Below are 22,076 nucleotides of genomic sequence, written 5' to 3'. Positions count from 1 at the left end.
AGATATCTCATTATATATGTGCAAATATTCCCAAATCCAAAAAAACTCTGAAATCCAAATCACTTCTGGTCCCAAGGATTTCGAATAAGGGAGACTCCGCCTGAACTTAATTAATTCCAATAAAGAAATACTTGGGACAGATGAAGTGAGAGAATTTCTAATGCCAAGTTTCACTCTCTCTAACACATAAATGATAGCAACCATACTAGGATAAATTTATATCAGAGAGAAAAAGGAGAATTGACAATGATAAATGACAACCTCTGCTGTATTCAATATATTAGAGAATTTCATTTGTCTTTCAGTGTGCTCTGACAAGAAAATTACAAGCATTATAGGTTTTAAATTCTGATGTAGAAAGGGTGACATTAGCCATGTTTCACTTGATATATCAGTCTGTAGCAAATGGCCTTTCACAATCTTAATGAGAGAAAGCGTATTTTGAAGAAATTGTGAATATACTAAGAAAAATTAATGTTCCTTTTTCATAAGCAATCAACAACATAATTATCTCTTTGAAGGCCTGCTATTTGTGCACAGCAAGTAAAAAAGGAAGGTCCCCGGCAGTATTTCTTAAAGACAAACAGTAATCTGTTTCCTTCCAGTGATTTGATGAAAATAAAATTAAAAAAACAACAACGAAGCAAAACAAAAGCAACATTTTAAAAGTTATAATGTTGGTTTTTTGCAGCGCGTTTTTTTTTGTCACAACAGAAGCAAGAACATATTGCCAGTTTGTGTAACTTTTAAATTGATTTCTTTTTATGAGGCTTCACAGTATACTTACTAATTAAAATGGATTAATTGGAGGTTATTCTTGAAAAACTTTTTTTCCCCAGAGACGTGTTTCATAGAGTCTGATCCCTAAACCTTTCTGCTCCTTCACTGACAATTGCCTTGCTAAAATACTCAAATGCTCTCCAGATGTGTTGGACAACAATTCCCATATTCATATGGCATGAAAGTTTGCTACAAACCATATCCAGAAGCTTTTCTCATCCTTGAGGAGACAAGATGAAGGGGAAAAAGCTGTGAGCCCAGCCATCAGCACAGTGTCTTCATGCTATGCTAAAGAATGGCGAACGTTGCATATGGATGGTGCGTCATTGTTGAAGAAGCAAACACTTGTTCACACGATAAATTGTTTCAAGGCTGCATCTGCCCTGCAGAAATAATCCAGTTTGACACCACTTTAACTGCCACGGCTACATGCTATGGAATCCTGGGAACTGTAGTTTATTGTGGTACCAGAACTTTCTGGCAGAGAAGGAAAAATCTCTCGCCAAACTACAATTCCCAAAATTCCATAGCATGGAGCCCTGGCAGTTAGTGGTGTCAAACTAGATTATTTCTGCAGTGTGCATCCCGCTTCAAAACGGCAAAATCTTTTTAAAGGTGGAGTGGAGGGAATTCAGAATACAAACAATTTCCACGGATGAGTGACATCCATCTCATGCAAAATGAACCTGAGGCATTTTAAACAGCCACGTATCCCTGAAAACCATTCCTTCCCATATAACTCTTGCAAGAGATAATTTTATGCTTGTTTCTTGTAACTTGACCAAATGTTCTGTTTATTTGGCAGAACAATGAGGGCTAGTTTAAGGACATGACTTGATTTTCTGTGACTGCACAGAGTGCAAAATGCATTATTGATGTCAAACAAAAGAGAAATTCCCATAACATGCATTTGGAAAATTGTGTGAAGATTACATAACAAAGAAAGAACTACTAAAATTCAATTTTATCTTGTGTATGTATGTATATATATATATATATTAAAAAGTCATTCCATATTGTGATTTCACAGGTCAGCATGGGCAATTTATGGAAGTCAGAGTAGTGTTGCAGTTTGCGCATTGGACTACATGGAAATCCAGTGTAGACAAGTCACATTCTCAGCCCCAGAAAACCCCATGATAGGTTTGCCTCTGAAGGCACACAACAACAAATATGTGTAATAAACTTCAGCCTCTCCCTGGAAACAAAATCTGTTGAAAAGAGGAAAGATTTACCACTGGAGTGGTAATTTTCCTTTTAAACAAGGTGCTATTTAAAGGGTTTTTTTTTTTTAAAGCAGTTTTACTAACCAGTAGTAGACTTATAGCTACTTCCAGATTTTTTTCTTGCTTTTAAAAGCTTGCCTTTGTTGTGCAGGGTGGGGAGAATGTTTCAATAGTCCCAGGTGGTTTAGCTATTGGTCCTCACAAACTGATCACTCCTTGTTCTGAGCCATGTATTATATAAGATTCAGGGAAGAATGCAGGCAAAAATTCACATAACTGAATCCAATGAATAATAAGTGTAAGTGTGTGTGTGTACCTCCAAGTTGCCTTGTCAGCTTATGGCAACCTCATAAATATCTTAGGATTTTCTTAGGCAAGGAAACTCAGAGGTGGTTTTATCAGTTCCTTTTTGTAAAATATAGGTGGTATCCAGACCGGCACTTTGCGCTGGCTTGGATACGTGCTAGGGTTGCCTTGGGACATCCTTTACAGATGCCCCGCAACCCTAGCACGTAACCGCAGTGTCAAAATGGCGGTGCCCTATCTACATGGGCGCCGCCATTACGATGTCATGGCCTCACTGCAGCCAAACAGTGTAGAGCAGGTGTGATGTGAGGGTGCTGCTGCAGGGTGCTTGTGGCGAAATGGAGCTCCTTTCACCACGCGTATCGCTGGCACGGCTTTTAAACAGCCGTGCCAGCGATACAGAAGAGAAAGGGGCCACTGTCGGGGTGTCCTTGGGGCATGAAGCCCCAAGGACATCTCTTTCCAGGCCACAGGGAAGCGGCATTTTGCCGCTTCCCCGAGGCCTGGATAAGCGGTGGATTGGGGCCTCTGGGGCTGCTGCTGTGGCCGCTGAGGCCCTGATCCGTCGGGGAAAGGGGCGGGTGCAGGCCGCCCCAAAGGGACGGTCTATATCCTGCCATAGTCTACAGCACCTAGTACTCATTGTCATTCAGTCTCCCATGCAAATACTAACCAGGGCTGACCCTGCATTACTTCCAAGATCACATAGAACCTGGTACCTTTAGGGCTTTTAACCCAAATAATAATAATAATAATAATAATAATAATAATAATACATAAAGCTCTGCCATCTTCTTTTTATGTATTCAGATTTTCTTTTGTTAGCAGGCAAATTCAGTCATGTGAACCCCCTGAGATTAAAAGGCTTATGTTTGCATGTAGATGTTCCCCTTTTCCTCATAGGCCACATCCTCATCCACACTGCAGAGATAATCCAGTTTGACACCATGACTTCAGAATGCATTTGGAACTGGAATGCAGTATGGAATTCTGGGAATTGTAGTTTTATGAGACGTTTAATCTTTCCAGTCACAGAGCTCTGGTGTCACAACAAAGTACACTACCCAGACCTCTATAGCATGGGGCCATGGCAGTTAAAGTAATGCCAAACTGGATTATTTCTGCAGTGCAGATGCAGCCTTAGTAAATCCATCTTGAATGTTTACAGATGCTGCTGCTCTCAAAGTGTCAGTCCCTGGATCAGTGCTGGTCCATGAGCTATCAGTTGTTTTTCCACAGAGAGTTTTCAGTAAAGGAAGAATCAGTTGTAGCCAATGAGCTTAAGAATAGTATTGGTTCCTGGCCTAAAATAAGTGCTTCTCCTTCACATCAGATAAGTTAAGAAACACTGGTGTATGAGACTGTCTCCAAGTCACTTAAAAGATGCCATGCAGAGCAAAGGGCAAAAGATATTCACAGAGAAGAAATAATTCTACTTTCTTTTGAACTGATCCTGGGGACCTGATATATTTCTCATGTGAAACAGTGGCAGAAGCCTACACAGCAGCCCACACAGTCATATGGAAATATTCTTTCTTTGGCTTGAGAGTGGAACTATGTGCTCATGTACACTTCCTGGGAACTGAGTACTCCCAGATTCATATTTGCTCATCCACAGGTTTTAAAAAGGGCCCCTTTCTACCTTCTCTTAGGCACCTTACCTAATTGCTGCACTCTATGAGAAAGTAGATGGTAGTAAATTGAGGAGGGGTTTTTTTTTGGGGGGGGGGGAATTACATGTCTATACTCCCTGATCTAAAGCTTTTCTTTCTAAGGATGCATCTGCACTGCAGAAATAATCCAGTTTGGCACCCCTTAACTGTCATGGTTCAATGCAATGCGAATCTGAAATGCCTTCTCTGTTGGAGAGCTCTGGTGCCACAACAAACTGCACGTCCCAGAAATCCATAGTATTGAGCCATGGCAGCTAAAGTAGTGTCCAACTGGATTCCTTCTGCAGTGTGGATGCAACCAAAGTGAAAGTGCTGGCAATACTACTGGGATTCAGGAGGAATGGGCTGAAGAGTATAAGCCAATCAGCTTCGGGGTGGTCAAGATTTCTTAAAACACCCAACTGCACTCTGATGCTACTGCAATACAAAGCTGGACAAGCTGGGCATGCTACTGCTAAGAAGAGTCAATATAATGACATACATGGATCCACAGTCTGACCTAGGCAGCCCATACATGGGATGTGTGGCAGTGTAAAGAGTATGGACCTACTAATCTTGGCATACCTTCTCCTTCCCAGAGGCCCATGTGCTGTTTTTGCCATCCTCTGGTAAGCTGGTCAGTCAGGAGCGAAGGGCTGCTGGCAGAGGAGATCATCTAGGTAACTACTGAAAACCCAAGCTTCACTTGTTGATTTGGAAGGTGATGTACATAAACAGCCCATCAGCACTCAACTGGGATTCAACGTGAGTCTGCAGCAGATTGGCAAGGATTTCTGACTCTTAGCGAACAATAGCATCAATAAGATGTCTCCCCACAACCTGAAACAGTACTAGACAACTTGTGCCCCTCCAACCATTAGATTGGAATTCCCATAAACCCATAACATCATGGGCAGCAATATGCAATAACAGGATCTGCAATATAAAAATTTACATGAGCACAAATTGCTCTGGCTGCATCTATGCTCAGAATTTATGCAGTTTGACCACACTTTAACTGTCATGGCTTAATGCTTTGTAATTCTGGGATTTGTAATTTTGTGAGATATTAAGCCTTCTCTGTCAGTGCTACAATTAACTACAAATCCCAATTTTCTATAGAATAGAGCCATGGCAGTTAAAATGGTATCAAACTGCATTAATTGTTCAGTGTGGCCGCAGCCTCAGCCTTAACCTTACAAAATGAGGGAAGCTTGAGCTAAGCAGGAGTGGGTTTAGGTTAGGAGGACAGTTATCTACATTCAGTTCTGATTGACAAACTAGATTTTTGGGCTCATAATTATTTCGTTCAAAGTGTATATATATATTTGGTTCAGGCTCCTGGTGGACCTTGTAATTCTAGTAAAAACAGTAATACAGATCCTGCATGACTCAACTCTGTCCACCGCATCTTGTGTCACAGACATCTGCCACCTGGAAAACCTCCCAATATCTCATGTTGTGAAGCAGATGGGAAAATTTTATACTACTATTAATAATATCCTTAGGATTTTTGCCCAGTTATAAAGCTGAGACATTTTTTTCCATATCTGTGACTGGGAACAAACAGAAGAATATTTTATGGGCCAGTTTTGAGATATGTCATATTTCTGGCAGTTCAGTAACTATGATTGCCAAATATGAGAGCTGTTCTTTCTTCATAACTGTATCACATAGTTGCTTGGTTTTTCTGGCTTCTGTGTCAATCATTGAAATGTAGAAAACAAGAAATATGGAACTGTCTATTCTAACCTTTAAAGATAGTCCTATTCATAAACGTGTCCAAAGCTAAAATGTAACGGTAGAGTTTGTAAAGAGTCCAAGCAAAAGTTCAACATCAGAACCAACTTCATTCAGTTAAAGAAATCAAAGCTACAACAAAGATTTCAAATGTTAACATAAAAGAGATGAAAGGTCAGAAGAGCTTTTAGATATCCCAGTTTTCCCCCACAGTCATTCCAGTTCAGACCAAACAAGCATGTTAACATTTATGAATGACAGGCTGACATCTTAAATAGACAGAGGTGAGGGTATGCTTTATCTATATTTTTCAGACAATTCCCTTGTAGAAGGAGTATGTGGGTGAAGGGCTGTCTCTCCAGAAAGTCCTGGATTTACTTTGAGAGAAGACCGATGAACAGAGTTACAGACAATGGAGCCTAGTATTATGTGACTTTGTTCTTTTCGTAGTTATTGTTGTGTGGCTTTAAGCTGTTTCCGACTTATGGTAACCTTAAAGCAAACCTATCATAGTGTTACACTGAGACCAGACACGCCGATCTCCCTTAATATTTAAAATCAAGATTAATATTAAAAGGGATGCTGGAAGTGAGCAACCTAGGGAAGGCTCCACTGTGAAAGCTTGGAAAACTGGTTAGTGCTAGCAAGGGAGCAAGGAAGGCACCCACTATGATGAGATCTCTAGATGAACCAGCATAATTCCTTTTGTCTTTAGAGGGAGACAATGGGTCAAAGGCCAAGGAAGGTGACTGCATGTATATACATAGGATGGGAACATTCTGGCTAGGAATGCAAATCCTTTTGTCTAAGTATTCACACACTCAAACATTTACTGTAGCTCTTGACCGTTCTTTTTCTCCTGGGAAACCATTTAGCAAGAATCTAAACTTTTCATTCCTTGGTTTCTTGCCCCCAAGATAAGGTTTTGGGTATAAGTATTAGTGCTTGAACAACAGCTCCTTGGTCTAGTTTACAAGCAGACGGGGATGCTCTCAGTTTGACTAGACTCCTCAATACATCTACCACCTTATGTGCCACAATGGCTATTGAACCCTCTCTGTTGCAGACTCCCATTGATTTGAACCACAATCCAGGGTCAGTAATGTATCGCCTTTATATATACACGTGTGTGCGTGTGCGTGTGCGTGTGTGTGTGTGATGTAGCCCTGTATTTCCAGCATCAGGGTGATGGTATTGGCCTTTCTGGCATACTAGGAATATCGAGTTTGCCTGCTTGGAAAAATAGTGAGGAGGGCACCACAACAGACAACAGGAAATGGGAGCAAACAAAAAAGTTTATCTAGACAGTCTCAGGGGAAAATAAAAGAATCAGGTGGAAAGGAGCCCAAAAGGTACATATTGGATTGTACAAAGGTCATGATAGCAAAGTCAAATTATATCTCTCTTGGTTAGTAAAGTCTAGTTCTTCCTCCCTTTCTTTAGTCCATCAGGATTGCAAAAGAAACTGCCTCTCAATTTGCCATTTCCTATGCTCTCCCTCTCTCTTCACTACCTGATCCTTCAAAGAGGAAGAGTTTCTAGCTGCAGACATCCAGAGGTCCCTCTTCTTCTTGAATCCATTTTGCTTTGTACGATCTTTATATTGTGGGGTAGCACCCAGCTGTGAAGATGGCAGACTCCTGTCAACAATAGTAATAGCAATGGCTGTATGCTGGAGTCCAGTCCTCAACATCTCAGTTAAATTTGCATTGGCCCTAGCAGAAGTGGGGAGTAGCAGAGCCAACCAATGATTGGTTGAAACATCATAGAATCGTAGAGTTGGAGGAGAGCACAAGGGCCATCCAGTCCAACCCTCCGCCATGCAGGAACTCTCAATCAAAGCATCCCCGACAAATGGCCATCCAGCCTCTGTTTAAAGACCTCCAAGGAAGGAGGCTCCACTACACTCCATATAACTGACCTGTCTGAGCTGCAGCAGGCCATAGGATTCCCATTATGGTGATCAATAAGGAGACAGAGCAATAGAGAAACATTATCACTATTGGCGCTATCTCTTTGTCACACTCCAGTTTAATGAAGCTGGAACTAGGCAACTGGGCAGGTAAGGTTAAGGAGCTGGGGCAGCCTCTGCTGTGTTGTTGGGCTTTTGTTTTGTTTTTGTTTTTGCAGTCCATCAAGCAAACTGAAATTTGAGTCACAAAATCATGAAATAGTCAGGTTCAGTCCTTTCCCATTTGTGAACACGATGAGAAACTTTTTTCTAGCTTAAAATAATACGTTTTAACTACTTGTAGTTTCTAATTGCAGATATGCCTGAAGGTATTAAATAAGAATGCTTACTGTACTAAAATATAAATTTATAAAATTTTGGCAGGCAAATCTGCTGAAGTAACACAAATGGAAAGCAAAATTAAGTTTTATAGCCAAGGGCAGATTTCTCAAGAGGAGACTTCTTTAAAAATAGCCATTAAATGAATATTCTGATTTTAAAAAAATGTTTTCTTCATTATGATTGGCTTAACAAACAGTCTAAATTTTGTTACACTTATGTGAATACTTTCATTTTCTATCTTCTATTCTCATTCTCATAACATAGCATTTCTCAAATGTCATTCTTTCCTTTGGATATGTGAAACTGGTTCCAGAAATCCTTATTGGGCTTCAGACAAGAATTTTATACCAGCTTTGTTACAATTAGGGTTACATAAATGAGAAATGGGAAACACTGACTATGCTGACAAAACTATTTTATTGATGATGATTAGGCAGCCACTATGTCAATAATTCTAGCAGTCATACCAAGGTGACTTTATTGAAAAGAAGATGGTATAAAGGAAGGAATATTTTTAGTCTCTCTTCCACCACCACCACCACCACCACCCATATTTTGACTACCATTTTACCTGATGCATAACCATAATCCAAATGGATGTGTTGCTGTTGTTATGTACCTTCACATCATTTTCAGGTGACCCTAAGGCAAACTTATCACTGTGTTTTCTTGGCAAGATTTCTTCAGCGGACGTTTGCTTTTGTCAATATCAACACATCTGATAGTTCTGATGAGGAATCAGTATTCAAGACAAGAGGCCATTGTCAGAACAGAACATGGAGAAACAGAATGGTTCCTAATTGGCAAAGAGATCAGACAAGGCTGCATCTTATTACCCTACCTGTTTAATTTATATGCAGAACGTATTGTAAGGAAAGCAGGCTTGGACGTGGAAGAAGGAGGAGTGAAAATAGGAGAAAGGCATTTCAACAATTGGAGATATACTGAAGAAACCATAATACAATGTGCCTGCACCATATGTGGGCTTGCCATCTGCTGACTTGAGCTCATGCAGATGACAAGCCCCAGTGGACAAAGTGGGTTCTGCAGGCGCCTGCGTGTGTCGTGCACAGCAGCTCACTGCCATAGGAATCTACAGGATTCCAGCATAGGTGTTTTTTCCCATATGTGTATGGGAGGTCTGGAATGGATCTCCTGTGTATAGGAAGTGCCCACTGTACTAGCAGAAAGCCTCGCTGGCCTACAACAACTACTAAGGAAGATCAAAGAAGAAAGTGCAAAGACAGGCTTATTGGTGAACCAATAGCATTCCCACACTGAATGACACCTGGTGTGGGGCTGGGACTTCCAGGGATGGGACCTCCAGCACTGGGACTTACAACAGGGTTTCCAGGGTGAGGGGTGCACAGGAGTGCCCACACAGGCTGGAGGGACATTGATGTGGGTTGAAGGGGCACCCATGATGGCTGGAGTGGTGCTCCTGCGCCTGATGAAGCAGCTATGAGGGCCACAGTGGCGCCTGTGCTGCCCTGAGTGGCACCTGCATGGCAGCCACCTGGCCCTGAAGAGCACTCAAGCTGCATTCACATGGCACTTAGGAGCGCCTGTGGGAGGCAAAGCAGAGACCTTGAGGGGAGTGAACCAGGTGCCACTCTGCTTTCTGCAGTGTCACCCCCTTCTGGGGTGTCATCTGGTGTGACCCACACACCCCACATCTCCCAGTGACACTACTGCAGGTAACTTACAGAAATTCAAACTAGACAATGAGGAAATAAAAATAGTAAGAGAGTTATCATACATGGGAGCAAACACTGATAGGAATGGGGGCGGCAGTCAAGAAACCAGAAGAAGATTAAGAATAGGGAGAGCAGCTATGAAAGAATTAGAAAAGATCCTGAAATACAAAGTATACAACTCAGCACAAAAATTAGAATCATACAAGCCATTGTATTCCCTATTACCATATATGGATGTGAGAGTTGGACAGCTAAGAAAGAAGATAAGAAGAAAATCAATTCATCTGAGATGTGGTGCTGGAGAAGAGTAGTGAGGAATCTCCCTGGAAGCCAAAATGACAAAGCTTACGCTGGTGTACTTTGGACACAGCATGAGAAGACATGAATCATTGGAAAAAAACAATAATGCTAGGAAAGGTGGAGGGAAGTAGAAAAAGAGAAAGGCTGCATGCTAGATGAATGGAGTATGAGTTTACAGCTCTGCAGTTTCTTGACAAACTCTACAATCAAAATTTCAAGCATTTAAATTGGAGCACATAGCAGAGCTGCAAACTGTATTGGTAGTTCTATATGCCTAAAGACAGAGAATTTTTAAAACTGTCATCTCTTGCCCTCCTCCCCCATACTTTCCAAAAACAAGGGAAATTAAATGCGTCTAGACACAGGTGTTTCTGACAGTCACTGTATAATTGCAACCAGCATTGTAATTATTAAGGCATTGAGGGCAACACATAATTTGGCTACAGTGAATTTCTATCAGGCCATAGCCTCAATTCAGGGAATAATTCAGATCTTGGAAAGGCACCTTTAAAGAGGAATTGTTGCCTTTATTAAGTATTGTCAAGTCATTTTGGGGACCCTATGAATGCGAGAGTCCAAGATACCTTGCCATCAACATCTCTGCTGAAGTCCTACAAATTCAGGGCTATGGCTTCCTTGATTTAGTTTGTAATGTGGTTTTCCTCCTACTGATTCCTTCTTTGCTAAGCATCATTGCCCTTTCCAATGAGCCATGTCATAGGTCCAAAGTGCAATAGCCTCAGGGTTGTTTAAAAAAAAAAAAAGAATTCCAAGTATAGTTCAGGCTTGATTTGGTCAAGTGCCAGCTTGTAACTCATACTACTGATTGAAAAAAAAATCAGATAATTAAAAGGGAAACTAATGTTAACAATCTTAGTTACTTATAAGAAAAATGCTATTTTAAAAAAGTTATAATAATAATGGCGCTGTACAGACCGGCGCACATTTACTAGGGTTGCCTCGGGGCGTCCTTTCCAGACGTCCCGCAACCCTAGTACATTGTAATGGCGGCACCTTTTCTACATGGGCGCCGCCATTACGACGTCACGGCCGTGCCGCTTCCACATGGGGTGGCGCGGACATGACATCTTGGCGCCACTGAAGGGTGCCTGTGGTGCCCTTTCAGCAGCTCCAGAAGCAGCTCCGAAATGGAGCTCCTTCCTTTGTTTGTGTCACTGGCGCAGCCTTTACACGGCTGTACCAGCGACACAAAGGAGAAAGGGGCCGAGTGGCCCCTTTCACCCTTTCCCCATCGCTGTCGGGGCATGAAGCCCCAAGGACAACCCTTCCCAGGCCGTGGGGAAGCAGCCTTTTGCTGCTTCCCCGCGGCCTGGAAAAGTGGCGGGTCGGGGCCTCAGGGCTGCCACTGTGGCAGCTGAGGCCTCGATCTGTCGGGGAAAGGGGTGGGTGCAGGCTGCCCCAAAGGGGAGGTCTGTACACTGCCATAGACAACTACATTGGGACCTTTCCACTGGGGTTTGGTTCCAGAACCCACTGTGGATACCATACTCTGTGAATAATCAAGTTCCTTAAAATACAGTGGCATAGTAAAATGGTATCCCATACATAAAGTGACAAAATCAAGATTTTCTTTTAAGAATATATACATATGAATATTTTCAAGCTGTGGATGGTTAAATCTGTGGATAAGGAATCCGTGAATACAGAGAACTGACTGTGATTATTTGTGGGAATTATAATTGTCATTAATTTATTTTAAAGGTAACTTTAAGGCTCTGGTGGTGATATCATCAAAGACAAGAGCAATGATGATACTAGAGGCAACAACAGATGAACACTCGTGTTCAAGTTCAGTTTTCCATCTCATCAATTTATGAGAGGTCTTAAAAATGCAATATGGTGTATGTAAATAAATCAATATTTACAACTATGTTTTTCAGAAACAGCTGCTAGAATGAATCTGGTGGCTTTGTTTTCATTAAGATTCCATATCTAACGTTCTTCATCAGTTCAGCAGACAGTGCATGATAATAATTTACACTGGAATGTTGCAGAACAGTCCATAAAATATAATCTTTAGAAACAGAAGTTTAGGACAACCAAATCAAAAGATTATCTGAAGATGCCAGCCACAGATGTTGGCAAAACGTCAGGAATAAACTCTTCTAGAACATGGCCACATAGCCCGAGAAACCCACAAAAACAACACAACATTAGTTATACTGTCTGTATGCACTAAAGGACATCACTTTTTGGATTTTGAAACTTGCTCAGTTAGCTTTAAGCAAAGAGATTGAACTATAAAATACTGACTAAATTCAACATTTACCCTACCTAGAGGACTCCCATTGATTTCAGTAGCTCTGAAGTTAATTGTGACTAACCAGTCCCAAACATTGCAATTTGTCTACTCTAAGTAGGACAAATGTTCAATTTCACTTTATGTTAGGGTTACTTTGTTAGACTTTGGCTCCTGATGCTTCTCATACTAATGTGAAGCAAGCAAACGAAAACTTGGTGACAGTAAAGATGGGAACAATATTCGATAATAGTTGAATATGAGACAGATAAAAGACAGCAGAGAATGGATCACTAATTAAAGAAACACCCTGAGGCCTTGCCATTCAACAACAGACCAATACACAGATTAACATGTAAATCACTTCCTCTCAACCAAGAGTCACACAGTATATATACCACACTCACTTCCATGCCAACATTCTCTAAAGATGCCAACCACAGATGCTGGTGAAACATCAGAAATAAACTTCCAGAACATGGCCACATAGCCCAAAATACCCATAAAGTTTAAAAAAATGGTGTGTGTGTGTGTTGGGTTTCCAAGTGCCAGAAAACTCTGGTGAGGAGAATACAAAAGGGATGAGAATCTTTGCAGTTCTGCATCTATTATTCACAAGCATACACATGGGTTTGCAATTGGCATTATCTATACAGAAAAGGCTTTTTTTGCATATATATATATATATGGCATTAAGTGAGTCCAGGTCTGTGAACCATCCTCAAAAACTCTAGTTTTCAAGTACTTTCCCCACATAATGGTACACTTAATGAGAAATGTAGTGGTAAACTTATTCAATTTTGCCTGCGAGAATGCAATTTAAGAAAATTTACAGCCCTAGGCTACAGAGAAATTACTTCTCATATTCAATAACTTTTGTGACTGTTATACAGGCCTTGTACAGTTAGTAGGATATTGGCTGGTTAGTATAGCATAGATTATATTTTACAGGATTCGTGCCATACCATGAAACATATGAAGCTACTTCCCTACCCATAACTCTGAAATTAATGAAGGGTTTCTGAGATCAGTTCAGCTTTTTAAAAGCATGTCTAAATTATCATTGTAAATTATTCAGATCAACAGCAGGCAATTTGAACAACTGAATAAACTTCTATCATTATGGAAGGACTCATAAACTGCTCTGAATATTACTCATATCTTATTTAAATTGCATGTTGTCTTTAAGTCACAAAATCTGACAGTGACTTAAATGACACACAACCCAAAACAAATGTGCACAACCATATTTCTTTATACACAGAGAAGAAGTTGTGTATGAAACTAGTTGTTTGCAAATAAGAGGGAATATGAAGCCAGCTACTGTGACTTCTAAATGATCAGTTTGAATGATGAGTTATGCCACCCATGATCAATCACACAAATGCCAACATCATTGAGGGATTGCTTAGATATTGCTGGAATGGCAGAACCTAGAGCTTCCATTACGTCTTTGCCATGCCATGTTTGCGCTGAGCCACTTGTAGTGTGACATGAAAGGTGCTGAAAGTGAAAAATAAAGTTCAGATTTACTAGCCCAAGTATGCAGAGGGATCTTGTAGCACCTTTAAAGCTAACTGAATGAAGTTGGTAGCATAAGCTATTGTAGATTTAAGTCTATTTCATTTTTTAAAATTAATTTTAAACCCTCGTGGTTATTTCACTGAAAAAAACAGAAATTAAACCATAACCCAAAATAATTCACTGGAAATTATGGACAAAAGTTGCATTCAGAGATCTTGTAAGACATTTTTCCATAAAAATTTAAACATAAATTGGGGGAATGTCTATAAACCAAGTCCTTCCGGATGTATTCAATAAGTAGATGCCAAATCATGTGGAAAGTCAAGTGATAAAAAAAGGAGAACAGGAGCAGGAGTGGTGATGATTGTATGCTCAGTGATCTTGGAGATTAGCGGCAACATTTCTGGCCAGTATTCATGCACTAAAGGACAATCTAGCCACATATGTACAAAGGTTCCCTTACCATCACAATCCCTCCAACAATTTGGATTGGCATTAGTAGACATATGAGCCAGTTTGACTGGGAAGTCTACTTCATAAGATGCATGTTCATAAAGAAGATAACCATGCTACAGATGCCGTGCAGGGAGCAGGGGACAGGTAAGATGGCTGTAATGTAGGTCTACATTAAACCTCAAACAGTTCCAAGAAAGTTACTCTTCCCTCCCCACCCACCCCCATGTTTGCTCCTACTGAACACTATTTTCTCCCTCAAAGCAAGGTCAATAGTTTCCGCCATTCTATGAGCTGGAGATTTCCACCTCAGCAAGGCTATATATTTGGCCACCAAGTTTGCCTATAGAATCTATCATCTGCTATCCTTTGTCAGCAAAGAAAACCTTACAGACATGCATTCCAATCTCACTCTCTATATTTCAACCCATATTTGGCTATTCCTCAAGAATATCTATCTTGGTTATAATTATGAAGAGCAGTAAGATCAAATGTGGCAGTATAGTGTAGTGGTTTGATATGAGAACTAGGTCTCTGGAAATCTTGATTTGATTCCCCACTTGGCCATGAAACCTACTGGGGGACCTTAGGCATGTCATACACTCTTAACCCCAGAAAACTCTGTGATAGGATCACTTTAGGGGCGCCATAAGTCAGAAATGACTTGAAGACACACAACAACAACAACAACAACAACAATGTAAAAACAGATCACCTTAAATGTCCTGCTGTGTGGAGTCTGTCCTTGAAAATAAGTAAGAGTAGGGCTTTGAGTTTCACTGAGAATGCTGCCATCTCTTTAACCCATTCCCCAATCTAGAAATGGCACATCTTTTACCCCACATGTTTATAAAAAGATACCTGCAAACATTAAAAGGCATATTCTGAAATAAACTTAACTTTTAATGTAACATTTGATAATGAAATTATGGGCTTTAGAGGAAAGAGAGGAGTTTGCTTTCTTTTGGAACATGTAGATTGACTGTCCTACATTTTTTTCTGCCACATGTTCATCTGCTGCTGTTTAACACAATTCAGTGCATCTGACAATGGATGGCAAGTCTGTGCTGTCAAGCAGAAAGAAAAAGAAGATGTTCAGAAGAAAAGATAAATGCAAAAAGAAATCATATTTGAATGCACAGCTAGAAAAATGTGAATGCCCTCCTTTAGCTTAGAGACATGGAAACCAAACTGAAGGACATCTTTGCAGCACAAGCGGAGCTATTCAAGAAGCACTGCGTGTTGAGGTACATAGAAAAATGTAGGGTCTTGTCAGTATCTGAAAAGAGGAATGGACATTCTCAGCTGTGTAGACAAGACAAATTATAAAATAATTGATGGTGAAGAATACCAAGGATACTGTACTACTTCTTTATGTTCTTAGAAGCATGGAGGGTGTCCTTGATTTTCTCAGAACCTCTTCGATGGAGCTCCTATATTTTGTGTGGTTTGGTCCTCAGAGACTGTTGTCACATACCCATTCTCTAATCCAGAACTTTGTAATCAACACATTTCTTCTGGCAAGAGGGTATCCTTTTTTTCACTAGCAGGCTATTCAGTCATAAACTATGCTGCCTCTGTTGAGCCAACAATCTACTTTTCAGCTTTCTCCAGACAGAGGTTTCACTGTGTGCGCTCCTTTCCCTCCAGGCAGTCCCATGGTCTGTTCAAGAAACTTTTGTACTGTGCAGCTGCCTACAATGTTCAGGTCCTTATAACACCAGCTTGAGTTCTTTGTGTTGTGATTGGGACTCTGTGCCAGTACTCTACACTCATTACATATTCATTGGCTTTGTAAGTCAGTGGATTAGCAATAAAATGGATAAATTCAGAAATCCAGAAAAATTTCAATTTCTTTTCACCCATTAAGGATGGATGAAAATTCATTTCAGCTCATTTTTTAAAATAAAAACTTTCCAAACTGTGCAATGGGGCAGGTATATAATGGAAGGCACTAGGATTTTTAAAAAAATCAAATGTGGGAGATGACACAGATTTATTCATATTGAGGGATTTGAGTGCTTAACTTTTAAAAGCCTGGTTTGGAGATTTCAACCTGTAATATTCAGCCATGTTTCTGATGAATTAGGGCTGCCATTTCAATCTGATGGTGATGTGTGTTATAGATGTTTTGCAACACAGTTCAGATGATTCTTCCATTCCTCAATGAAAAGTTGTGCTTGCAGCACTCAGAATCCAATTTATTTAACACAAGAAGGCAACTAGTTTTGGAGATAAGGGATATGTGGTTCTTTCTACGTCTAGATTTTTAGAAAAATTGTATAGTGCTCCAGTGTGTGTGTGTGTGTGTGTGTGTGTGTGTGTGTGTGTGTGTAACATTGTAAGAGTAATGAAGCAAATTGTCTTAACGGATAATTAATCCTTGGTATTCAATGTAGAGTATATGTGATGAGACCTTCTGCTTAGGAATGCAGGATTTCACTTTCTTGAACCAGAGAAGCTATATTTGTACCACCTTAGAACATTCTGTGTCTGCAGTGCTATATACACTTAATTGAAGTCAGATTTACCTTTATGTAGAGCCACTGTGGTGTAGTGGTCTCTGTGTTGCAATAGGATACTGGAGACCAGGGCTCAAAACCCTGATTTACCATGGAAACCCATTGGGTGATCTTGGGCAGAGGAAAGCAAAGGCAAAAAACTCTCTGAGCAAATCTTGTCAAGAAAACCCCTTGATACGTTTGCTTTAGGTGCTCCATAAGTGGGACATAACATGAAGGCACACAACAAAGACATGTGTAGTATTATGCTGCATAGCTCTCTTTTTCAAAAAAGAAAAAGAAAGGAAGAAAGAGAGAGAGAAAACATGAAAAATAGAATTCTTAATTTCTTGCTTAGACACTGAAGAATGTTGTTATAAGTGATTTGAGAACACATATTTCTGATAATACTGCTAAGGCTAAGCAAACTTCAGAAAGAGTGATCAGAACCACCATGCAAACTATTCTGAGTTTCACAACAGTAGTGGGCAGCTTTCATGTCAGTAGGGTAGTAACTTATTAAGGAATCCAGTCCAAAATTTAAGATTCAAAACAGGTTCAACAATGTGGGTAGCTCCTTTAAAATTCAGATAACTCAGAATGGGAGCCATCAGGTGTTGCTGATTCCTAAAGGAAATTTAAAATAAGCTAGTCCTCTCATGGGCACGTGTGAAGTGTGGTCTCTTATCCTATGTCATCACAATGTCTTTCTTACTGTCTCTCAAATTACAGACTGAAATACTTTCCGTATGGAAATTTTTTTCACTGTTGTCACTGTAGAAGATGAAGGCATATCCAATGAAGCATGAGAACTCTGACATTTGATTTCATTTAGTGAAAACTGCTGGTGCCTTGAGGCCTGGCAATAGCAAATGGGAGTAAAAATGCCATGGGTTTTGCACATGTACCGAAGAGGCCATTCTATGATCCAAAATAGGCACACAAATTGCTCTCTTGACATGTATACAGAACCTTCAATGTCTGATGAACGAGTTCATTATTATTTTTTAGCTTTATTGCATCCCATTCTCCTTTGTGGTAGAATACTGACAGTGCAGTACCAAGACTACTGTACAATTCATTTTATTGTCAGTGTTTTCCTTAGCTCACATGAAGATCTGCTTCATTTTTTCTCATGGGCTGGTGGGGAAAAATGATTTAGCAAAGTAGCCATTGTCCACTTTCTCCTACCTATGGTTTACTCTGACAGGCCAACCCAGGAGGAGGGGTTGACAACAGAGAACAGAAGAAGTAAATGAGTGTATTATGATTGCACAGTCATCCTTTCGGGTACAAAATGAAACGAGATTCCATTCTGAGACCTCTTTTCATATAAAGCTTATCTCAGGGGTGCCACCAGGAGGTGGGGGACTTGCAGACCACATTGGGTGACACCTCGGGGGCATGCACCTGCTCAGGCCCTTCTCCTGCTGTGGGGGGTGGTATGGTGTTGTAGCTGGCACCCACCCCTTCTTCTCTGCTGCCATGGCTCTCTTGACCAAGTAACCCAAGGCAGTAAGAAGGAAGTGCAAGCACATACCACTTCTGGCTTCTCCAGTTCCCTTGCTCTCTCTGCCAGCACCAAGGAGCTAAAGCAGCAGAAAAGGGGGAATGCATGCACCTTCCAGTTTCTCCACTGCTCTGGCTCTCTCCACTAGCACTGATGGAACCAAGCCAGTGGAGGTGAAGGAATGAACACATGCCCCTTCAGGCTTCTCCACTACCCTGGATCTCTCTGCAAGAGCTGAGGGAGGCAATGAATTAGAGAAGAATGCATGAGTACATGCACTTTTGCTGCCTTAGTTTCCTGGCTGCCCTCCTATAGCCCTTTCTAGGTCTTGGCAACTGGTGGCCAGGGGAGCAGTAAGATAGCAATAGGGGAGGAAGGGAGGGTGGCACAGTCCACCACTTCCACCACTCCCAGCCCTTTCCAGACACCCACACCAGGTGACACCAACCTTTATCTTTATTTTTATGTTGGTTAAGTAACTGCAATCTCTGTATTACCTCCAGAACTTTGGCAAATTCCCTTTTTGACTATACTTTCCAGTTTATATGGCCAAAAAGGATAATTTCTAAACATTGGAATTAATTATCTTGGTTTCCCTGCATTTCTCTTTCCTCTTTTTGATCTACCAAATTAATTCAACCTTATATTAAGTTGGATCACTGGTTTATTGGGCCCAACATTATCTATTTTGAATGCCTTATGGTCTCTCAACTGTCTGGGGTAGCTCCATCTCTGGCCTGTTCCATGAGTTAGTTTTAACTAGAATTGCTAAGAACTCAACTTGGTCTTCTGTTTGAAAGCATATTGTTACCGAGCAATTTAGCCCTGCTGCAATTTTAAATACACATCTAGAACTGAGAAATTAGAAACTTCCACTTTGTCCTGATAAAGTATGGCAAGTACAAGCTTGGGAATATTAGCCAATCAAGGCAATGTATTGGTTGTCCTTTTTGGTTCACACAGAATGACTCTTTCCTTTCTATTTCCATCTCAGCTGCCAGTTGATTACAAACATGTTTTAGATAAGCCCATATACTTTCCTGAAAGTATCCTTTCTCATCATGTTAGACCTCCAAAATTTTAAGGCACAGCTGATGTAATCCTGCTCTTAATAGAAGTTGCCAAATGCCTGTTTTCCAGTTTTAACTTGTGCTCTTGATTCAAAAGCTTCAGAGGCTGATCAGTGCACCTAGGATAAAAAAAGTATTCAACTGGCATGACATGAAAAAAATAATTGATTTATTGGAACGCTCAGTGAAGGGAAAGTAGAAGTTCAAAAAGGAAATGACTATTCAGATTTATCTGATGCCAACCTAAAAAAGAATGCCTAATGAAGGAATGAGTCAGCTAAATGGAGCTTAAGTTTTATACATGGCAGTGCTGTCTTCCTGAGTAGACTGCAAGCATTGTTTGCTTTTGCTGACCCAAATGCACATTCAGAATTCAGCCAGGCTTCCTTTGTTTCTTAGCATGGAATGATATGTATTATTTTAAATATGAAGAGCCTTTTGATAATGATGTTGACCTGTTTTATGAAACTTGAAAATGATAGAGAGAATATTTCTGGAGAATGCTAAATAAACACTGCTCTTTATGCATTTATTGGTTTTAAAAATGCAGGGAAATGAGGTGCCTACCACCCACTGACTTCTAAAAATTCACCCTGGGCAAAGGAGAAAAAAAAAATTCTACTCTGTATTTGCTTATAAGATCTACAGCCTACTGTCACTTTCCTTTCTGCTCTGTTCCTTTATCAGCATATCGTAGGCCCGATTTAGATTTTAAAAAGTGGCTAATGCTAGATGCCCAAATCTCAATTCATGGTCAGGATTTGCTAGTCCAATTAGACAATGACAGTAGAGGTGGAGATTCTGGAGTCAACTGGATAGCTAACTAGCAGATGCAGAAGCATCTTGAAAGGGCTTCTGTAACTTTGGGGCTGTGCAGACTGGCCATTAAGGCTGGTCTAGGGGAGGAGTCAGGGTGTGGCAGCCATATGACGGATGCCCCAACTCTACCTCCATGGCAGTGTGATGCCTGGCGCCACACCACACGGCATCACAGCACTCTTCTGGCACAGCATTTAGATAACACAGTGCCAAAGGAGCACCATAAAGCCGTGGCATGGTGGCTATGGCACGCTATCCAGGGTGCAAAAAGAAGCTGCTTTTTGCAGTTCCTTTTTGCACTCTGGAAAGACCAGATTTGGGCCCCTGTGTGTGGTTGCTGTGGCCCTGATCTGGCTGGTCTGCACAGCCCCTTTGGCTGCATGTACACTGCAGAATTAATAATGTTTGATATCACTTTATCTGCCATGGCACAATGCTATTGAATTCTGGGAATTGCAGTTTCGTGAGACATTTAGCCTTCTCTGTCAGAGAGCTCTGATGCCACAACAAATGACAAATCCCAGGATTCTATAGCACTGAGCCATGGCAGTTAAAGTGGTGTCAAACTGCATTAATTCTTCAGTGTGGCAGCAGCCTATGACTTTTAATGAAAACATTTCAGGTCTAAAATGTGTGGTGGCCAGCATGAAGAAGCCGTGCCACTATTTGTGCTTATTCAATGTCATCTTATTTGTCAGCATGACTGTCCAAATTCATACATTATTCTTGTTTTCTCATATTCAAATCATGAAGGAATACTGTGGCACTCAGATGGCATCCAAGGAGGCTTATGAGCTATATTAAAATAAAATGTGACAGTTCTTTGGAATAATTGATTTTATTTAGATCAAGCATAAATGATGCATTTTCCAGCTGAAAAGATATTGTTTTGCAAGAAAAAAAAGTGATGATTCAATGCTGGAAAAGGGATGACACATTATCTCTTTTTCCAACCACAGTGAAAGATTTACAATTCAACAGACTGAAAAACATAAACCAAAACCATAAGCATTGACCAAAAAATAGCATTTTCCTTTGAGCAATTGATTTCTAATATTCTATATGCATATACTAAGAAAAGAACATAAAGGAAAATGTGACATTTAGCCCAATCCTGCACATGTTTATTGGGGATTAGAAATGGTGCACTGCTAATGCTTACCAGAAGTAGGTCAAACTGAGCTGATTAGGGCATATTGCCAAGCAAGTAAGCATTCACCGCAGTCTTGGAATAGTGAGAGACACCACGGGAAATATATGAGCAGTACACCGTATCAGTGTAGGACTGGGGGATGGGATGAATGAATAACTGCAGTTTGCAAGGGTGGGGATCTACGGAGAAAATTTCAAAAGAAACCTGACTCAGTGTCTTGACACTGAAGTTGTTCCCTATACTCTCTTTCTCTGAATGTGAACAAGCATTGCTCCACAGCTCCACTGTTGGGCTTATTAGTAATTAGGAAGCCTCTCAAGAATAGAGAGCTTGCTAACAGCTCTGCTTCTCAGTTTCTTTTCTGCACAAGCATGCTGCTGTCATGGAGTGGAACTGCAGGGGATTGCTTGGTTTCTGCATAAAAAGGGCTGTTTTCCAGGAGCTGGGTCTGCCTAGGGGAAGTTTACTCAAGAAAAAGAATGGCCTGGCTTGGAATCATATTGCACTGCATATATAGAGCATCTGAATTTGGCTTTCAAACTCATGACAAAATGGTATCTCTGTTTCCAAGCTGGAGAGGTAGAACAAGCTACAAGGCACCCTTTGTCTATATTCTTCAGATGTAGACTGCCACCACTCCCATGCAATAAAAATATACACAGAGAAGAAAATGCTCTTGTTTTTTGTGGGTTTTTCAGGCTATGTGGTCATGTTCTAGAAGAGTTTATTCCTGATGTTTCGCCAACATCTGTGGCTGGCATCTTCAGAGAAGGCTGACCTGGAAGTGTGTGT

This window comes from Sceloporus occidentalis, unplaced genomic scaffold, assembly GCF_023333645.1.
Source record: "Sceloporus occidentalis isolate IW3139 unplaced genomic scaffold, rSceOcc1.0.p SCAF_12, whole genome shotgun sequence".
Taxonomy (NCBI): domain Eukaryota; kingdom Metazoa; phylum Chordata; class Lepidosauria; order Squamata; family Phrynosomatidae; genus Sceloporus; species Sceloporus occidentalis.
Note: the sequence above shows the minus strand (reverse complement) of the source record.